General features: G+C 46.7%; 1 protein-coding gene across 1 annotated transcript in view; it reads right to left on the bottom strand.

The window, feature by feature from the left end:
• LPP (LIM domain containing preferred translocation partner in lipoma) overlaps window positions 1-20,034 on the bottom strand; it is a 437,929-nt gene that overhangs the window by 339,508 nt on the left and 78,387 nt on the right. The window lies entirely within an intron of this gene.

Here is a 20,034-nt window from a genome sequence, read left to right as displayed (position 1 = left end):
CCCACCTCTAAAGCTCTATCCTCCATGACAAAGAGCTTGACTTGTCTTGATGTATTGTGACAACATGCCACACACATCAGATCACAGCATGACATCATCAGCTGCACTGATCCTGAAGATATTGGGTGATGCTTTTAATGTCCTCTGAGCCCACGCTTACAAATTTGTGGGACGCACCCAGTAAAACCCGGGGCCGAAACTCAGGGTGGATGGAACCTTGAGTTATTTCTGTGTCCACAAATTGATATCTACCTCCAGCTCTACAGGACTGCCTAATAAAATGGAATCTCCCTTCCAAACCAAAGGGCTTCCTTTCAGTAAGGATTTAAACAAAAACAAACAAACAAAAGACTTGTGAAAAAAGAGGCGGAAAAGAGGTGGGTAGAACTCTACGGCACCAATATCCCAAAGCCTGTCTGTCAAGGAGGATTGATAGTGCATTTGTCTTAGCTCCCCTGAAAGCTGCCAAACAAAAAGCAGTGGACAGAGACAGCCAAGTCTACCAGGAGAGCATCTCTTGTTGAATAATACCCCTCCACACCCACCTACTCTAACTCCTAGGCCTCTACAGAGCAGAGGCTGCCAACAATACCAAACTGCACAGTGGCTTTGCAACAGAGATACCTGTCCACCAGGGGTCAGACCTGAGACCCACCCAACTCGTGAATTAAATATACAAAGCAACGTCTGCAAGGGTTAAAAGGCCAACGCACCAACCCAGTCACGTGTCTCTTCCCTCTGCCTGCCCCCTTCCCCCTTGTGCCTCGTCTCTCACCAAGTTTTCATTGAAGCTGATTGTTCTTTTTCAATTTCTCTTCTCTCCTTGGGTCTTTTTCCTTTCCTGGATCATTTTTCTCTTGCTGATGCCAACACTTTAGTAGTGGGATCAACTGCTGTCAGCACAGGAAAGTAACGTGGCCCCATTTGGCACAGCTATGAAAATAGAAATGTTTTTCCAGTGCTGGCGGTAGAAGATTAACAGCTGCCACAATACTGCCCCTAGAGAAATAACAAGGCCTAACTCTTGCATCCCTAGAACTCACAGCGCTTTACACGCAGGAGGTCAGTTTCATTATCCCCATTTTACAGATGGAGAAACTGAGGCACAGAGCGGGGCTGTTTCTTGGCCAAAGTCACCCAGCAGGCCAGTGGCAGAGGTGGGAATAGAATCCAGGTCTCATGAGTCCCATACTCTATGCACTAGGCCACTCCCAGCGTATGGTAGCTATAGGTGGCATAGACTAACAACTTCCATCGATGTGGTGGCTTTCATCCTCAGAGATCCCAAAATGCTTCACAAACCATAGGCCTGTGCCTAACTTCAAGCATGCATGCAGCGCTGTTGACAGGACCAGTCCCGCCAAGGCTGAGCATCTTAGCTCCTACCAACATCAATGGAAGTTGAGAGTGCATGGGAACTCATATATGCATGTAGGAATCACTTCAAGCTACCACAGGAATGCAACTACATGCATGGAATATAGCAGCAACTCTTTAATACCACAAAGCAGTACTGACCAACAAGGAAGCACTAGAAGCCAAGAAGAATACTGAACGCAACTGAAACCAGCAAAGGAATTAATTTAAGTCGAATGTGGTCACCAAAACTGGAATTTGGCCTGGACACTAGGTTGATTTAGGAAAATTAAAAGAGGCATTTAAAAGTTAGAGAGAGTTCTTCCTCCGTCAATTCTTGGTGAGGCAATCACTGAAGCCTTCAAGCTCCATGAGACAGTCTGGAAGTGAAAAAGGAGGCATAAACTTAAAAGGCATCAGACGTGATGAGCTGTCGGCTTTGTTCTTCACAGTGGTGCTTGCTGCACTTGTACATTAGAAGCCTTTTATGTCTGTGGTGAAAAGTGGCCTTATTTCCTTTGATACTTTGGGGAAGCAGCATTTTAGTTTATAAATGTCACGCTGCAAGAAGTTACAAAACAGCAACAGAGGAACCAATACGTGCCCCAGTAAAACCAGATCCAGCTGTCAGTCCATTTATCACACTGCCTGGCGGTCCTACTGCGAGACAGGGGAACAAAAACACTGAGACACAGCATTGTTTAGCCAATTATTTGCGGATGTATTTAGGGCTGGTAAATGGATAGCGATTCATCCGGGTCGGGTAGGGAAGGGCATCCGTAGGGTCCCCGCCACATTGGTTGCAGAAGTGGACAGGTGAGTAGTGAACAAGGCAGGGGATTACAGGAAGAGAAAGGATGGTCTTCTGGTTAAGGCAACTGAATGTCACCCTGGAGAATTCTATCCCTGCAGGTGCCACAGAGCTCCTAGGCGAGAGGCTGGGCAAGTGACTTAAAACAAACTTTTTTTCACATGTGGCCACTGTGTACTCCTCATTTTCTGGGCACCTGGCTTGAAACACCTGGAGCAAATTATCCAGAAGTGCTGAGCGCTCGCAACTGCAATTGAAGTTGATTGGAGCTGTGCTTTGAACACAAAGTGCTATACAAATGATACCGTCTGTGAAAAATCAGGCCCCAGATGTCTCAGACTGAGCACCCAAAATTAGTGGACACTTTTGCCAATTTCTCATCTGAAAAATGGAGATAATACCACTGCCTAGCCATTGCGAAGGTACATTCATTCATGTTTGTGATGTATTCAGCTATTCTGGTGACAGCAGCATGGGAAAAAAGCTAATTTTGCATTCAGTGCAGGGTTCAGATGATATGCGTTAAATAAAGCCACACATTGAGCAATGAGGATCAAAAGAAATGTTAAGTAACTACCCATTCAATGAGCACCATACATTCTGGGCACTCAATGAGTCCATGTCCTGTGGAAAAAATAGTTTGCAATCATGTAGTCAGAGACTGTATCATAATAAGAGCTGCGCAAATAACTGATGTTTTGGTTTGCCGGCAGCTCTGAAAAACAAAACAAATATAATAAAAATGTGACTCAATCCAAGCCAAAACCAAAGCATGAACTTGAACTCGGACCTCCCTCCCCTCCCCCTCCATCTAGGTGAGTGCCCCAACCACTAAGCTATGGGGTATTCTGAGGGGATCTCTTTCTATCTTTTTTGTCGAATCGGTTCCATTTTGTATAAAAGACCTGAATAGTCAGCGAAAGAGTAAGAATGACTCTAGAGACTGGCGGTTACAGATCCACAATACCAAGCCACTGCCACTTGAGCTAGCGGGGTAAGTGGTACCGGTAGTAGGCTGTTATCGTCAACGTGGAACAGCCAGTAGAGGACGACGACAGTGGGTTTCACAGCTATTTGCTGGAAGCAGAAGAATGTGGAGACTCAGGAATCTTGGGTTCAATCCCAAGTTCAGGAGGGGCCTTTGTTGTAGAAGTTATAAACCCTTATTACGTGCACCCTCTTCCAGGCTGTCCTTGCCCCTCACCCCTCTGCATTCCAGCCAGGCAGCTACCTCCTTCTCCACGTTGGTTAGGAACCAGTTGTGAAGGCATCAAGAGCACAGAAGAGAGCCTCACCGGCTTTCAGTTCCAGTGCCTATTGCTCCAGCAGCAACCAACAGCCAGGAGAAGCAACTGCAGAACAAGTCCTTCTCAGCTCCAGGAGGGAGCATGCTCAGAACACACAGAATGTTTGGAGAGTTTAGCTGCCGAAGTCTAACAAGTCTCCACTGGGCACATGCAAAAAGATTTTTCAGGAACTTATAACTTGGCCAAAACTGGGCACATTTTACCCAGAAAAGCAAAAAACAAATCTCTGATACCAGGACGACCTCCCTGCTGAATTTCCAAGTCCCTATCCCACAAAGTAGAGATGCCAGAGCTTCTCAACAAAATGGTTGAGAATGTTTTTTAACGTGGACAAAACAATGTCTTTTTCCCCTAATCTCATCTTCAGAAAGTGTTGAACCGTTTTAACTGAAACTTTAAGGGGTGAGAGAAAGCCAGCCTGAAGCAGAGATCTGGCATGAAAAAAACTGAAATCAAATGGTGGAAGTTTGACAAACTTATAAGTAACTGAAAATAGAGTCCTATAATGGAAAGTGTTCAGCAATCTTAACTATGAGTGTAGTTACTAGTTCTGGCTATAACATACTCTGACGTCTATTATATAGCATGGTAAAACAGCTGCTGTGTTTAAACTGCACTTAACACTAACACATATCCAATCTCTGCAGTGCAATACCCTTGTTGTTAACAGCACACAGACCATTACACAATAGTTTGGGGCAGGAAATAAATAATTTTGCACCCAGTTGAACCTGTATGGGGTACTTTAGGTAAGCACATCATTACTCATGTGAAGTGAAATTTGGCTAGGACCCCAGGCATAACCACCTTCACTTGTGAAAAGCTATGGGATATTTAATGACTGCAATTATCGGGGTGGTTTTTTAACCAGTCCTCTGAAAAGCTGCACCGCCAGCACCACACCCACCCACCCCACTGTCTCTTTTGGACATGTCTCTCTGAGTTAGTATAGAAACAGCACCATTTGCTGAGTCATCATTCCCAAGAACATCTCCCGCAGCTTCGGACTCTCAGAGTCCAACATCCAATTACTGGCCAGGCTTATCCCTGCTTAACTTAGGAACACAGAAGAGCAGACAATGGCCAAGGCCGCATGGCTGAAGACCAAAGTGTAGCACACGATACAACAGTCACACACTGTTAAATTGGTGAGGGGTCAGAGAAGAGCGACGAGAATGATTAAAGGATTAGAAAACTTGTCTTATCGTTAGAGCCTCAAGGAGCTCAATCTATTTAACTTAACAAAGAGAAGGTTAAGGGGTGACTTGATTACAGTCTATAAGCACCTACACGGGGAACAAATATTTAATAATGGGCTTTTCAGTCTAGCAGAGAAAGGTCTAATATGATCCAAAGGCTGGAAGTTGAAACTAGACAAATTCAGACTGGAAATAAGGTGTAAATTTTTAACGATGAGAGTAACTAATCCTTGGAACAATTTACCAAGAATTCTCCATCACTGACCATTTTTAAATCAAGAGCAGATGTTTTTTTCTAAAAGATCTGCTCCAGGAATTATTTTGGGGCAGTTCTCTGGCCTGCGTTATCCAGGAGATCAGACTGGATGATCGCAATTGTCCCTTCTGGTTTTGGAATCTGTGAATCTATGTCAGCAAGACTTAGAGTTGCCCACAAGGCTTACAGACAGACTGCTCGAAATTAAAATCTGCTGCTCCCTTCTGTCATTTCTATAGTGCCTGAAATTTCGCACAAGGAAATGACATGGACTGAACTAATGCCGAGCAGTGATCGAGTCAGCTCTAAAGCTTTATCTGAAATAGGAACCTTTTGCCTGTATTACCTGTAAAGAATGTTTCACTAGGCAGGAATATCCAGTCTGGTATATTAAATTAAACTGAAAGTTCAAAAGGGAAGAGCTTTCAGTAGGCAGGGGGGAGAGGGGATTTCAATTTCAGGTTACCATAGACGGTTTCCTGTAAGACTAACTCTGATTCATTTCTAAAAATCTGACCATCAAATGTTCTCTGAAATTTACCAAAAAAATTAATAATAAGGATTTGTGTCATGTCCCTAATTTTGTGTTAAACTAAGGAGATGCTCAACCCTCTTGATCACTTTTTACAGCTCAGGTAAAACATAGGACTGCTGTTGTAGCTCAGTGATCAATTTATGATCACAGTTTCACCACCTCTCGCTGCCTTGGAGGCAATAAGATGTTAACGAGGGGGTGGCATTTGGTAAAATGAATCTGAACAGAGAGTGAGTTCATCTGTCTCTGAGCCCGTCTACATACACCACGTACAGAGCTAAATTTAAACATCACTTCTGCTAATCTGGCCTATTATACTGCTTGGTTGGCAGAGGCCAAGGAGAGCTGAAAGATCATGGCGTCACACCAAGTTCTAACTCATTCTGGATAGAAGGTGGTCTGAAGCCAGTCTGGCCCTGAGAAGCTTGCTTAGGATATAAAATAGTAACAGTACGTACCTTGCCTTCCACCTTGGGCTCTCAAAGCATTTTACAAACATTCATGGATTAAATTCCACAAACCCCGCTGAGTACCTTCGCAACAGCTACATGGCAGAAGCCTGATTCTGCAAGTGTGCTGAGCACCCACAATGGCAGCTGAACTCAAGGGGGGGCTCCCAGGAAAGATGCTCCAGGAAGTTGGGATGTGGGAGACCCAAGTTCGAGTCCCTGCTCTGCCATAAACTTCTTGTGTGATCCCGGGAGGTCACTTTGTGCCTCAGTTTCCCACCTGTACAATGGGGATAACAGCACTGCCCTACCTCCCAGGGTGCTGGAAGGACAAACACACTGCAGCTTGTAAGGCACTCAGATACTGCAGTAATAAAGGCCAGATTCGGTTATTTTAGAAGCTGGTGCTCGGGGGTGCTGAAAATCAGGTCCTCAAACCTGTTCACATTCACCCGGGGAGTCTGTGGAAACAGAACTCATCCCAGGTCATAGGAGTTTGGCCATGAGACCATCCTCCCTCTGTATTTTGCACTGGAATTGTTTCAAATGGGTTTTAAGGACTGTTCCCAACCCTTGCAGCTGCTCAAAACCAGTCAACAAAGCTAGGGCCAACAGCGTCTCTCGCTGACTCTGTGCTCTTGAGAGTACAAGCAAGGCCTCTTGCTTCCCTCTTCACTCTATGGTGCCTTTTCCACCCCTCCGCTTTGCCTGGCATATTGTCCTACAACCGTTAATGGCACCAAGTAAACCTGTAGGGTCCCAGGGAGTGGGAAAAGACCCTCCTTTTCCATATCAGGACCCCCTGGAACTCACCCTCCTGCCATTTAGCAATATGGGAAGAGCAGGATGGTTGTGATCCCCTTTGGGACTCTCCTGGGGGTTGTGACCCACAGGTTAAGAACCCCTGCACAATACCACACCACCTCTCGGTCACGTGTAGCCCTTGCACCCTTCCACAGGATGGTGTGAAACTTTATGCATTATCAGCCATGCTCCCAAGGAGCCTGTGGGAAATGGAAACGGATTACTGGTACTGTCCACCCCCCCCCCTTTAAGAAAGTGAAGATAACTGCATGGAAACGAAAGCATTGCTGACTCTGTGACGCTGGGGAAGGGGAACCCTGCAAATCAGAGAGAAGAAGCAAGAGCAGAATCTCCTGCAACCTGTATCCCCATCACCACCCTGGCGGAATGCAAGAGGCGCTTCGGGAAACGAAGGAAGTAGGTTTGGTGAAGACAATGCAAGTAGGAGGAAAGCCGGAGGGCATGCCTGCTGGTGAAGAAAAGCTCGCTTGGGCCTCAGACATAGGAGGAACAATTCAGCTTTGGGAAAGGAGGACCCCACGACTGCTGGCAAGTCCAACAAGGCCCAGGTTGTTCTCCTGGTGTAAAGATGTCCCCGGGATGCTCTCACTCCCATGCACCCAGCTGTTTGATGTCAGTGTCCTCAAAATGCTGAATACCCAAGAGAACTGGCTTCGTGGCCTCCATCTCCATTATAAAGCCACTCTCCGGGGTGAGCAACTGGGCATCACAAAGTGCAGCTGCTAAAAGGAGGGATGAGACTTAGCCCACAAGGCTTAGAGGTTGGAGCAGACAACTGAGGTCAGAGGTTAGACCAGCTGACTGCAGAGTCAGGACACCTTGGTTCTGTGCCCTACGTGGCCAATGAACTGCTGGGAACCTCCGTGCCTCAGTTTCCCCACTGGTGAAATGGGTACAATGCATTCCTACCCCATGGAAATGCCATGAGGCTAAATTAATTTTTGTGAAGCAGTTTAAGTGCCCCAATGAAAAGTAGTATTAAAATATAGCATCTTATTATAACAGGTGGCAATCACACCCTTTTGGCCTTAAAAAAATAATCTATGAATGATGGTTGAAGCAATGGCAGCACAGAACGTGCTGCAATTATTCCCAATATCCGCTTTGCAGAATTCCTCAATAATAATAATAATAATAATAATAATGGGGCCTGATCCTGGTCAGGGGCTTTATGGCCATCCTGCCATATGAATAGTAGCAACACAGTATTTCACTATATTCAGGAGACAAATGCAATAGATCTGATACCCCCTGTGAGGTAACGGTGGACATATTTTTGTGTTGATTGGAATTTTTTGCCAAGAAAAACATTTTGGATGAAAAACAAATGAAGTTTCTCAAAAATATTTGCCACCTATTTGTTTTCCATACTGAACGAGTTTAGTAGATTTTTGACATGAGAACAGTGACCGTGGGAGTTAAGTCTTATTCCCATTTTACAGAAAGGGAAAATGAGACGCATAGAGCGCTAAGGCATGACTTTTCCAGAAGCCTGATCCACAACCGCACAAAGTGCATATGGAAGCACACACAGTTATAACTGCACAAACACATATCTGGTGTCTGCGCTGTTTGAAAGTCAGCCTGGGAGCGATCTAGTCAAAGGCCACAGAAAGTCAGAGGCAGAGTCAGGAATAGGACCCCGGAGTCCTGACATCCATCCCTCTGAGTTTAATCACCACCTTCCCAAGATCTAAAGGGCAGATCCAAAGGCAGTGAAATCAACGAGTGTCATCTGACTGGATCAGGCCTGAAGAGCATCATTAAGACCCAAATTTGGCAAAGCTCGTGTTTAATATTAAGCCTGTGCTTAAGTGGTTCGCTGAATCAGAGCCACAGTGAAGGAGTCGCTTCTTCTCAGTTTTGTCCCACTAACAATTCAAAAATATTCTCTTTCACACCCACACCTGGCTCTGGAGAACTAAAGACTTTGCCACACATTCAAAGGGAGGATAACTTTGAAGCCTGCACATCTGGAAGGCAAAATTTCCTTCACTTCTCCTGCCTCTAAATAACCCCAGCTGTGGGATGGGAGGGGCATTACGAGCATGTGATGGAAGCTTTCATTAATGTGAATTTGACCTTCACTCCTCTTTCTTCGACTGTCACAAAGTTCTCTATTAGCTTCTCTGGATAATTTCCAGCAGTTGTTGCAAAACACAGCTTACGGAACACAGACATGGAGACACGTTTGGTAAGACAGAAGCTCAAAGATCTGAGCAAGGCATGTTTGTTGCTTTTTTCGCGGCGTGTGTAAAAGGTCTTTGCCTCCATGCAATGTTGGAAGCTGTCATAATGAAACATCCTCCTATTATAACATGGCCCAAAGGAGCAACTATTTCAGATGCCGAACAACACGCTTGCTTTTATACGAAAAACAACCGTGGAGAACAAAGTGATGTGCTACAACGTGAAAGTCAAGTATAGAAACAGATGGGATCTCGACACAGCTGCACAGTTCTAATCCCTCGAGTACTTTCATAGTCCATTCAAGAAATAGGGAAGGACGGTGGAAAGGTTAGCAGAAAGGAATGTTTGCAGTTAAACAGCCACCTCATCTCCTCATTAGAGATCTCCTATCCGCCAGCACTGAGAGCTGGTTCAAACTTTTAGTACAAAATAAAATCATCAAAAAATACCCTTTGGGGGGAAATGAAAAATGTTTCTCAAAAAAGCTGACTTTTTCAACAATGTTCATTTTTCGAGCATTTTCACTGAAAGTGTCAAATATATTAATATTTAATATTTAGAATATTAACTGACAAAGTGGGTATTCACCCACGAAAGCTTATGCTCCAATACGTCTGTTAGTCTATAAGGTGCCACAGGACTCTTTGTCGCTTTTTACAGATCCAGACTAACACAGCTACCCCTCTGATACTAAATATATTAACATTTTTCATCTCACAAACAACAGAAAACCACATCAGTAACCGCTTTGATAAAAAAAAAGTGAAATATTTTTTAAAAACGAAAATGGATGAAAATGAGAAGCTTTAAAAATGGAAACAATTTTGACACATTTTCCCCCCAATTTAAAAAAAATAAAATAAAAACGTTCGGCCCAGTCTCGTGGTGAGAAACATGGCACAGATACCAAGGTGTATTCTTAGAGACCTCTGAAGAACATTCTGGAGCCAGCTTAAGAGAACAGTGGATATTGTGGATATTCAAAGAAGGAGATATGGATGCAAATCCGACCGCAGAAGATTCAGTGGTGCTTTGGCAACGCCTGCAGGAGATGTCACTGCGCCAGGAAGAGTCAGGTTCCCGAGGCTTCCTCTGCCCCTTACCTCTGATCAGTCCGTCTAGGCTGGGAGTAGGTCCCATCTCAGAACTTTCTCTAGAGCGTAGGCCTTTCAGACAGGAACGTGTCTTCTCTCGGTCTGAACAGCGCCCAGCCCAATGGGGCCCCTATCAACTGAAGGCTGTGTGCTACTGCAATACAATTATTATAATAATAATAATAATAATAGTAGGACAGCTGCCCAAGTCCCGCCCCTGCGACAGTAATGGTCCCACTGCTGTCGCCAAGGAGGGAGGCAAATGGCAAGCCGCTACTTTCAGTAGCAAGTGAGACACTGCCTCCATCCATTATGCACGGAGCGTCTCACAGTCTCACACAGACCCGATTGATAGAGGGGTAACTCCACTGACTCAGATAGCCTTACTCCCGATTTCCACGGGTGTAAGTCAGTTCAGAATCTGGCCCTGGGTCTGTAAAGCTCTTCAGGATCCTCCTAGATGAAAGCTGCACAAGGTGGTGGATTGCCTGATCTTCTTGCATGTTTCACGGCCTACGTCCATCTACTTCCACTCTGGCTGATGAAACGTCAACTTCGCACCAGCCAGGGCGCTGCCACGGCTCGACAGAAACACGCTTGCCCCCTTCGGCCCTCCCCATCGCCGCAGGGGTGAGGTCAGCCTGGTTCCGCCCACTCGCTTCTCCACAGGGGAGAACGTTTCGAGTTAGCTTCACACGGTTACGCTATTGGGCAAAGCGGTGCCATTAAGCCCCGGCTAGATTTCAGCCTTGTCCGTTAGTTGTGCACACAGGCGCCTGAGGAGGTTGGGTAATTAGTGTGAATCCGTGTCTTGTTTTTTCACAAATAAAACTCCATCCAACTACCCACCCACTTCTGGGGAAAATCAAGGCTACAATTAAAATGCAGAAGGGCCAGCCTGACCAATGCCCCAAGTTCAGCCCCCGCTGACCTGTTTGCTCCCCATTAAACACAGATGGAATTTAGGAGGCAAGCCAGCAGGAGGCACTGACAGTACTGTAAACACAAACAACCGTGCCAGATGTGTGCAGAAATACAGTAGGTTCCAAACATCTTCCTTCCAAGCGGCCCCAGCGTATGTTGGGCAACATCCAGGGCAGCGAAGTGATGCAGCCAAATTACTGACTGGGGAAGCGTCAGAGCCACAATTTGGCTTCCAAATAGGCTAGGAAGCCACACGGTCTAAACTGGCAGTTGGACTCCATAACGTCATTTAAGGGGTTACATTTGCGTGTGTCCAGCCAGTGACAGAGGCAGGGAAAAGAAGGACTGGCCTGTTCCATCCTGTTGATTCTCACAAGATGGGTCCAGACCAAACCCCAGGAACCCAGTGCTCCAGAATGCTGGGGTTGTACTTTGGGGTGCAGGTCTGACCCGCACCCCCAGCCTCTGCTTCTGCACGGTGCAGCCAATGACTGGGCCTGCCAATTAAGGCCTTGAAGCTGCAAACACTAATGTACACGTCCAATCCGTCTGCTGAGTTCAACTGGACTTTATTCCCATGTGTAAAGTCAATCCAGTGTTTGCAAGCTCAAGACCTAAGCAAAGGAAGATTCAAGTTAGATCATGACTGACATCATCTCTGGACTGAGTCCCTTCCTCCTCCTCCACCCACTGCCAACAGGAAGAGGCAGTTCTGGGAAAACATAATTTAAAGGGGGATGATGAATCAGATTGATTTTTAAGGGAGGCAAGACAACAGAAATTAATGAAGCTGCAAGCAGGGCTACTCTGCAGTTAGACAAGAGTCCCTGCAAACTGCAGGACAATCTGCCCCGAAAAGCTCACAGAAAATAAATTAACTTACGTTTGACAATGCGTTCCCTGGAGCCAGCGCTCAGAACATTGGCTTCCCTCTCAGCGTTACACAGTTCACGTTCTGCATTAATAGCAACGCAGAGTCCATTTTCTGGGGAGAGAGAGTTCCAGGCGTGCAGCCCTGAGGAATGTATCGTATGTCTGGTATTCAAGCTGCGCTCCCTTTTCCTGTTCCATTTCTTGGCCGTATATGGAGCTGAGCACAGCAGGCCGGGTCATGGAGCACAGCCCTGCGTGCTGAATGACCCTAGACTTCCGACTTTGTCTGTCTTTGTTGGAAATCCAGCACATCCATCTAGGAAAAGGCTGGAGCTAATGCACTGAGCAGTGGCTCACCCAGCATTGGCACACAGGGAAGGCAGTGTGCGCTAAGCCGGGGATCAGTCCACAAGACTTCATGCAGCGAGACGCGTGCACATACATGGTATTTTCTTCATCAAATGGGGTGTGCAGCTTGCAAACGTAACGGCCACGGATACAGCTTTAAAGGGATGTTGCCCAGACCGGCAGGGCCCAAGTCATAGCTGCACATGAAATAAACTGCAGCCTTGGATGGAGGCGATTAAATGACTTAACCCCGAGAAACAATGCCTGCCCAGAAATCTGGCTAGCTAATACACACAGGACTCTCTGGTAACTAGGAGTGTGGGACATGCGTCAGCGATTGAGATCTTTGCACTAGGGAAGGTCCTTTCCACCGGGAGGTGCAATCCTTGGCTATCCCTATTTTTAAGTCTATCGCTGCTATTTCTGAGGCTGAATCCTGCACTGGGTGACAAAGTATAGCCTTTTATCAGTTTTGAATTTCCCACCTTTTAATTTCATTCAACACTGCCTTGCTCATGTAGCATGAGACAGGAGACCAGATGCTCCCAATCTTCCTTCTGTAAGCTATTCTTTATTGTATATACGTTTACCGTGTATCTTTTTGTTCATCTCCTTGCCAAAGTAAACAATCCCAATCTTTCCAATCTCTCTTCCTAGGAAAATTTAGGTGTTGGAGGAAGCAGTATTAGTGAATCAGCTGGCGGTGCTCTTCATTCTGGATCAACACTGAGCCAATGCTCCATCATGGAGATAGAGGGCTCTGTGCTGTCTTTTAGGTGGTCATTAAAGATCCCCTCATACTTTGCAACAGAGCAGCAGTGTTAGCCAGAATACCTATTTGGGAAGATGAAATGTAATAACCTGTCAAATAACCACCTCAGGTAATTTACGTTCCACCAATGTAAATGCCCTACCCTGTAGCTTAAAGGGCTACACTATTCTTTTCTATTAGCTGCCCTAAGCCATTTTGTAATGTTGCTGTGTGCTGCTAAACTGTCACTGAATTCTACCCTAGAGGTGGATGCACTGGAGTGAAGGCTGAAGCATCCCCTGTACATAGAATATCAGGGTCGGAAGAGACCTCAGGAGGTCATCTAGTCCAACCCCATGCTCAAAGCAGGACCAACCCCAACTAAATCATCCCAGCCAGAGCTTTGTCAAGCCCAGGCCTTAAAAACTCTAAGGATGGAGATTCCACCACCTCCCTAGGTAACCCATTCCAGTGCTTCACCACCCTACTAGTGAAATAGTGTTTCCTAATATCCAACCTAGACCTCCCCCACTGCAACTTGAGACCATTGCTCCTTGTTCTGTCATCTGCCACCACTGAACAGCCGGGCTCCATCCTCTTTGGAACCCCCCTTCAGGTAGTTGAAGGCTGCTATCAAATCCCACCTCACTCTTCTCTTCTGCAGACTAAATAACCCCAGTTCCCTCAGCCTCTTCTCGTAAGTCATGTGCCCCAGCCCCCTAATCATTTTCGTTGCCCTCCGCTGGACTCTCTCCAATTTGTCCACATCCCTTCTGTAGTGGGGGGCCCAAAACTGGACGCAATACTCCAGATGCGGCCTCACCAGTGCCGAATAGAGGGGAATAATCACTTCCCTCGATCTGCTGGCAATGCTTCTACTAATGCAGCCCAATATGCCGTTGGCCTTCTTGGCAACGAGGGCACACTGCTGACCTCCAAGACCTCCCTCCCAGGAGGTGATGAGTCTTAATTGCTTAAAATGTTCCTAGCTGGATTCTGACAGTTACGCTCCTAAGCACAGAGTTAAGCATCTAAATAAATGTGGTTGGGATGTTCAGGGAGTCATTGGAGGAAAAGAGTTCTCTCCTCATCCATAAGATCCCCAAATAAAAAGCAGAGACTGCAGCACATCTGCAACTTTAGCTGCCCTGCTGCTGTCTGTGTTAACACTGCGTGACTATTATGGACAGGGATTAAAAACAGCACTGACAACTTAAAAAAAAAAAAAAAAAAAAAAACTACAGCAAAAACCGCCTCGGGTTGGAAGGATTAGTGCGAAAGCTGTTTGCCATAAGGTGCAAGATTTCATTGCTCCTTCCGCAGCCACCACCCGCCTTTCTTCCACCACCCTGGTAGCAAAACATGTGTCACTTAGCCAAGAAAAGCATTTCAGTGTCCTGCAAGGAAAGCTCATCTAACACACACATCCCCTCCTCTGCAACGGCAGGCTCTGAGCATTCGCCTGGAAAACCCTTCTTCATTGTCACTGTCAAAACAAGACAGTGCTAAAACCTCTCGCAATATGTGACTAATACGCCTGGAACTTCTCTGGAGCCGCCAGTGTTTTTGGGGGTGGCGAGAGAAGGCAGGGGTTTAAAGAGAGGGGAAAGGACTAGCAAGAACCACATGAGCTGCTTGACATTCCCACAAAACTTGTCAGATCTGAGTCGCGGCTCTTTCCAAGCAAAAGCACTTGGTGGGGTCGGCAGGAAACGGCACAAAGGCGGCCGCACATTTCTTCGAGGTGCACTGGCTGCCTCACAGTTCCTAAAAAGACAATTACTGTCCAGGCTGCAACAGCTGCCCCATTGTTAACCTTCTCAGAGCACACCGCTCCTAACTGACTCGCTGGACAGAGAAGGGAACACTCTACATCCTAACTCTGACCTTATGCCCTTCCCCACCCAAAATATTTCCCAGCTTGATTTATTTGGAGGGGGAGGGGCTTACGAAGGAGGGAGAGAATATTAGGAATTTAAGAATAATTTGAGGCAGTTTCTACAATACTAGACCAGATCCTTAGCTGGGGTAAATCAGCAAAGGGCCATTGAAGTTAATGGCCCTACGGTAATCTACATCAGGTGAGGATTAGACCCTTTCTACTGTCTTATTTTCAAAAGGGATTTAGGCACTTAGGAGCCAAAAATCCCACTGGTAGTTGATTGCTCCTAAATCACTTGAAAATGAGACAGGCATTGCAACACTGAGCACGGCAACCCCTAAATACCTTTAAATAGCTGAGCTTTAGGCAATTTTGAAAATTTTGCTTTCATTCCAAAGCATTTCACCAACTGTATATGCAGAGCACGCCTGAAATGCAGCTATCTCTGGGGTGAAGAATTGCAACCACCTAGGATACAACAAAGCCAGGACAGAAAACGGTGGCCAAGAACAACAGAGCAAATCATTTTCTCTTAAGAAAAAAGGCCCTGGGGACTAACACCAGCTCAGGGTAGACAGGACTTTGGTTTTAAGGACTGTCCTTGGTACTCAATGTATGTAAGGGCTGTCAGAGAATCACAGAACATAGGGTTAGAAGGGACTGCAAGGGTCATCTAGTCTAATCCCCACATCCTGCAGTCAACGCTGCTGGGCTTCTAAGCAGTTTTCATCCAAATAAACAAAACACATTAGACTAAAGAGGCAGAAGAAATGTGTCTGTCTTGCTAACCCCAAAGAAAATTCCTTATTTGCCTTTGGTAAATTACCATTAAGCCACCGATCCCTTCACGCAAAAATTCATTGACGAAAAAAATCAAATATTTACCACTTAACTTTACTCTTAACTTTTGCAAAGGACAAATTCCATCCAGGCATGGCGGTACCACCAATGAATGCAGCTTTGGTCCTTGGACACCAGGCCATCCAATTAGCTCGGACACCAGCCAATCATCTCAGCATGTGATGTCATGCTGGCACATGCCAAATGCTATCCCAGCAGCTATAGCAGGAAAGGGGCCTGGGATCTCTGACCTCTTCAAGGGAGCAGAAGGAAGAGGGAAAGAAAAGAGGTGTATAAAATGCTGCATCAGAAACAGGCAGCCAACTGCGAAAGTAACCCCTGAGGTCAACAATGTGCACTAAGGAATGGCCACAATTTGCATGCTCTCACTTGGAGCGGGTCAGTTTTTTTCCTCTATTTTTGAATTTTGGTGACATTTCAATATTTTTTGAAAAAAGGAAGGGGTTTTGTACAAAAGTGTTCACGTCACACACACACACACAGATTTTCAGCCAGCTAGTAAACTGAGAACCAGGAAGAATCTGAATTTTGACACGTAAAAAGGCAGGAGAGCAGGGAATTTAAAAAAGAAAAAAAATCGCAAAGTTCTCCCCCGTTTTTCAGCCATCTCCAGACACTCGTCGGGTGCGTCACAGCAGCCAAAGCCCAAGATGACTAACTGCCAGAGCAGAGCTGGACTCCACCGCTAAACTTTTGTTGTCTTCACACAACACATAATCAACCTGTGGAACTCCTTGCCAGAGGATGTTGTGAAGGTCAAGTCTATAACAGGGTTCAAAAAAGAACAAGATAAGTTCATGGATGATAGGTCCATCAATGGCTATTAGCGACAGGGGATGGATCACTTGATGATTCCCTGTTCTGTTCATTCCCTCTGGGGCACCTGGCATTGGCCACTGTCGGAAGACAGGATACTGGGCTAGATGGATCTTTGGTCTGACCCAGTATGGCCGGTCCTATGTTCTTATGTAACTCCTCACTTTCATGCCATTCAAAGCAGGCGGCCTGTTCTCCCTTGCGTAGCTCATTCTGGGGAAGCATTACCCAGCTGTTAGAGGTCTGGCAGCATCTGGGTTCTATTTCCCATCTATGCCTTGGACTTCATGCGTGACCTTGAGCAAGTCACTTATTCTCTCTGGTCCCCAGCTTCCTTTCCTCATTTGTGCAATGGGTAGGCGACATGCCTTATGAATGGGGGGGGAGGGGAAGAGAGATGAGTTTTCCTCAATTAACGTTTATAATTCCTTTGGGGATCCTCAGACGAACGGCACAGGAGAAGGCTAAAGTATTATTTTCCTTCTGGACCAGAGTCCCCACCAATACGTCTCCCTGAAGAGATCCTCAACACACCTCCACATGCAAGTCACAGAGGAGAGGTCATGGCTTCAGGGCAAAAAGTCACCCCCTCTAGGAAGGGGGCACCTAACTGCGCTGTCCGGGCTGGAAGAGCAAGGGCGATATTTGAACTGGACTGGGAGCCTTGTACAGCAGAGCAATGAGCTGCCACCACACTTCCTGGTTCGGGGGGGATGCCTGAAAGTGACTAGCTGAAATGGACACATAATAGACACCAGTGGGCAAAGATCATCATGGATCTGATTCAACACAGGGCAGACAAAGCCCACCCGGCTTGCGTTGGAGAACTACCACGGGGTTGATTCAGCCTCTATCGTCTCAAAAAGAATGGACTCCACTGCGTTCAGGGACAAGAGGAACAGATTTTTCTCCCCTGCAATCAAACTCTATGACTGCTGCCAGCACTGTGCTCCCTCGGCGGGTTACTCAGCAGCTCTGGGGTCTGGGACTCGGCTTCATTTTTTTTTATTGTTGTTTTTGATTTTTAGCACCATGAAAAACACCAAAGCATTTGCCCTGGACAAAAGGCAGATAAAAGAGCTACGGATTTGGGCCGTGATCCTCAGCCGTGCACCAGAGAGCTTTGCACTGCTGCAGGAGCACAGACCGGGGGCGTGGTCGCCAGGACTCTCAGATGAAGTAATAGCTCCTTGGAGATGCTGGCAGTTAGTGTGGGAGACAGCAGCTTTCCAGGTGCTCTGGGGCTCAGGCCAGCGTAGCGCGGCCCAGGATTAGAACGCAGAAATCCCCAGCCCACCCCAGCTGCACCTATTGCTGTTCCACCCCAGTCGACGATTCAGCTTTTTGAAATCAGATCAACAAAAAACAGGTCTGTTAACTTTGATAGCTTTCCTTCCACTACACCCTTATCATCTGAATCAGCCACAAGCCCAGTTAGTTACCCCCTGCAAAGGTCTGTCCTGCGGAACAAAATCACGCAGCCACAGTACAATCGTGACAGAGCCAGCGTCTCAATACAACAGCACGTAGGGCAGCAGCGTTACCTAGGCATGGTACAAAAGGGCCAAATTTCTCCACCAGCGTCCATGGAGTCACACCAGGGATGAATTTGGCTCTGATTCACTACAGAATCACAGACGATAGCAATAGAGGAGGTGTGCTAGCTCATTTAGTCCATACCCCACCCCAGGGGCCAATGCACGAGTGATCAGTATGGATGAAAGCTCTTACCAGCTGCTAGGGATGTGAGTGTCAGAAGGTACAAAGAGTCTTCATTAGTCTCGGAGGGGGAATGGTGAAATCAGAAATGTTTTTGTCGCTGCAGCGGAGAAGATGATATTTGAACCGATCAGTTGTACAACAATGCATCTGTCTAGACTGTTGTTCTCGAAAGTAAGCCAAGGACATTTCACGCTGTTCTTTTTCATGTGTTTGGAAACTCAGAGCCCGGTTGTACAAACCCCGGGTGTTCTCTCCATTGTGAGTGCTTTGAGACAAATTGCATTTGAAGTAGTGTCTGCAAACACTGAGGGGGGGCGGTGAGTCACCAATGACAGCATGGAAGCCCACCTCCTCTTGCAGGGGGAACTCAATACCAAACAGCAGCCAGAAGATCTCCTTGTTGAAGGCCAAAGGGTTTAAGTTTCTAATTAAAATGTAATAATTCCCAGCGCTTCCACAACATCTTTCCTTCCTGAGATCACAAAGCACTTTACGAGCACTAGCGCCCCTTTCGAGGTAGGTATTATCCGTTCCAGATGGGGAAACTGAGCCACAAGACGATCAACTGCCCCCAAGTCATAGGAAGTCACAGGCAGTTATTTCAAACCAATTCCTCCCTGCACTCGCCTACCCTGACCAGAGCCCAGGCCCCCTGCAGTTTGTGTTCTCTGTTACCGCTGCTGCTAGCACCCATAGCAGAGAGAGGAGCCACTTTCGCTGCCAAGAGTCAAAGTGTCAGTGACGTAACCAGCTACGGCAGGGAGAGAAAACGCAGGCACCTGAACCACAGGTCCCGGTGGTTTAAAGAGCATGAGTCCCAGTTCACCTTTATGATGTTTTTATTTGTAATTTAAGTGAATCCTGCCAATGATTTACAACTTGGCACTTGCAGAGCACAACTAAGCATGTTCAAAACACCATACGAGAGTTAGCTAACCAACTTCTACAGCCAACACGCAGTAAAGCATTGTCCCCATTTCACAGATGGGCAAATAGAGGCAGAAGCAGATGCAGTGACTTGCCCAAGGAGCTGGGATTGAAACTCAAGAATTTCCATTTCTTCCACCCACCCACACACTCACAAACCTGGATCTTGTTGTCATAGATCATATCAACTGATCAGGGATAAATAAAACTGCTTTTTCCCAGGGAAAGCTGTCACATGCCACCCTTCACTCAGCGCTCAGTGACATATGCAGCAGGGACAGCTGAGAAAGCACCGTGGTCCCTTCCTTCAGGTAGGGTAGGAACGATTGCCCTGCAAGTGTAACCGATTTACTCAATGCCATGGGGTGTCATGGACTCTGCAAGTCGCTTGCTTTACGCAAGGAGGTCTGACTGCTCAACAATCCGCCCTACGGATAGGTGAGCTCAGACCTGGGCCATTGGCACAATCAGGAGAGGCTAAGATGGCACAAGTAATCTACCATTGGCACACCGTGTCCATTTGTGCACTAGCCACCTTACCAAAAGCAGCACCCTCTCCTTAAGGGAGACCCACAGTTAGAAGAGCTGGGCATGGTGTTAGCCAACAACTGGCCGCAAACCAGAATGGACTCAATTAGTGGAGTGCCCTGCTGCTGTGACCAGAACTACAACTAGAATCGGGACCCTCACAGTCCATAGGCTGGAGCTCTAAAAGGCAAGCTCAAAAGGAGCTGCTCTCTGCCCCGACAGGCTGCCTTCTCGGCTGGAAGACGCTCGGCATCTCTCTTTCAGAAGAAGATGGCGTAGGTCAAGACAAAGGTGCATTGGCAGAGCTGGGCAGGGAAGCCGAAAGCTGGATGTTTCAGATCACGGATTGAGACACATAGCGGACAGATGAATGCAGGGAT

Source organism: Emys orbicularis, chromosome 9 (assembly GCF_028017835.1).
Source record: "Emys orbicularis isolate rEmyOrb1 chromosome 9, rEmyOrb1.hap1, whole genome shotgun sequence".
NCBI classification, from domain to species: Eukaryota; Metazoa; Chordata; order Testudines; family Emydidae; genus Emys; species Emys orbicularis.
The sequence above is the reverse complement of the archived record's forward strand: the minus strand, read 5'-3'. Positions and strand labels throughout refer to the sequence as shown.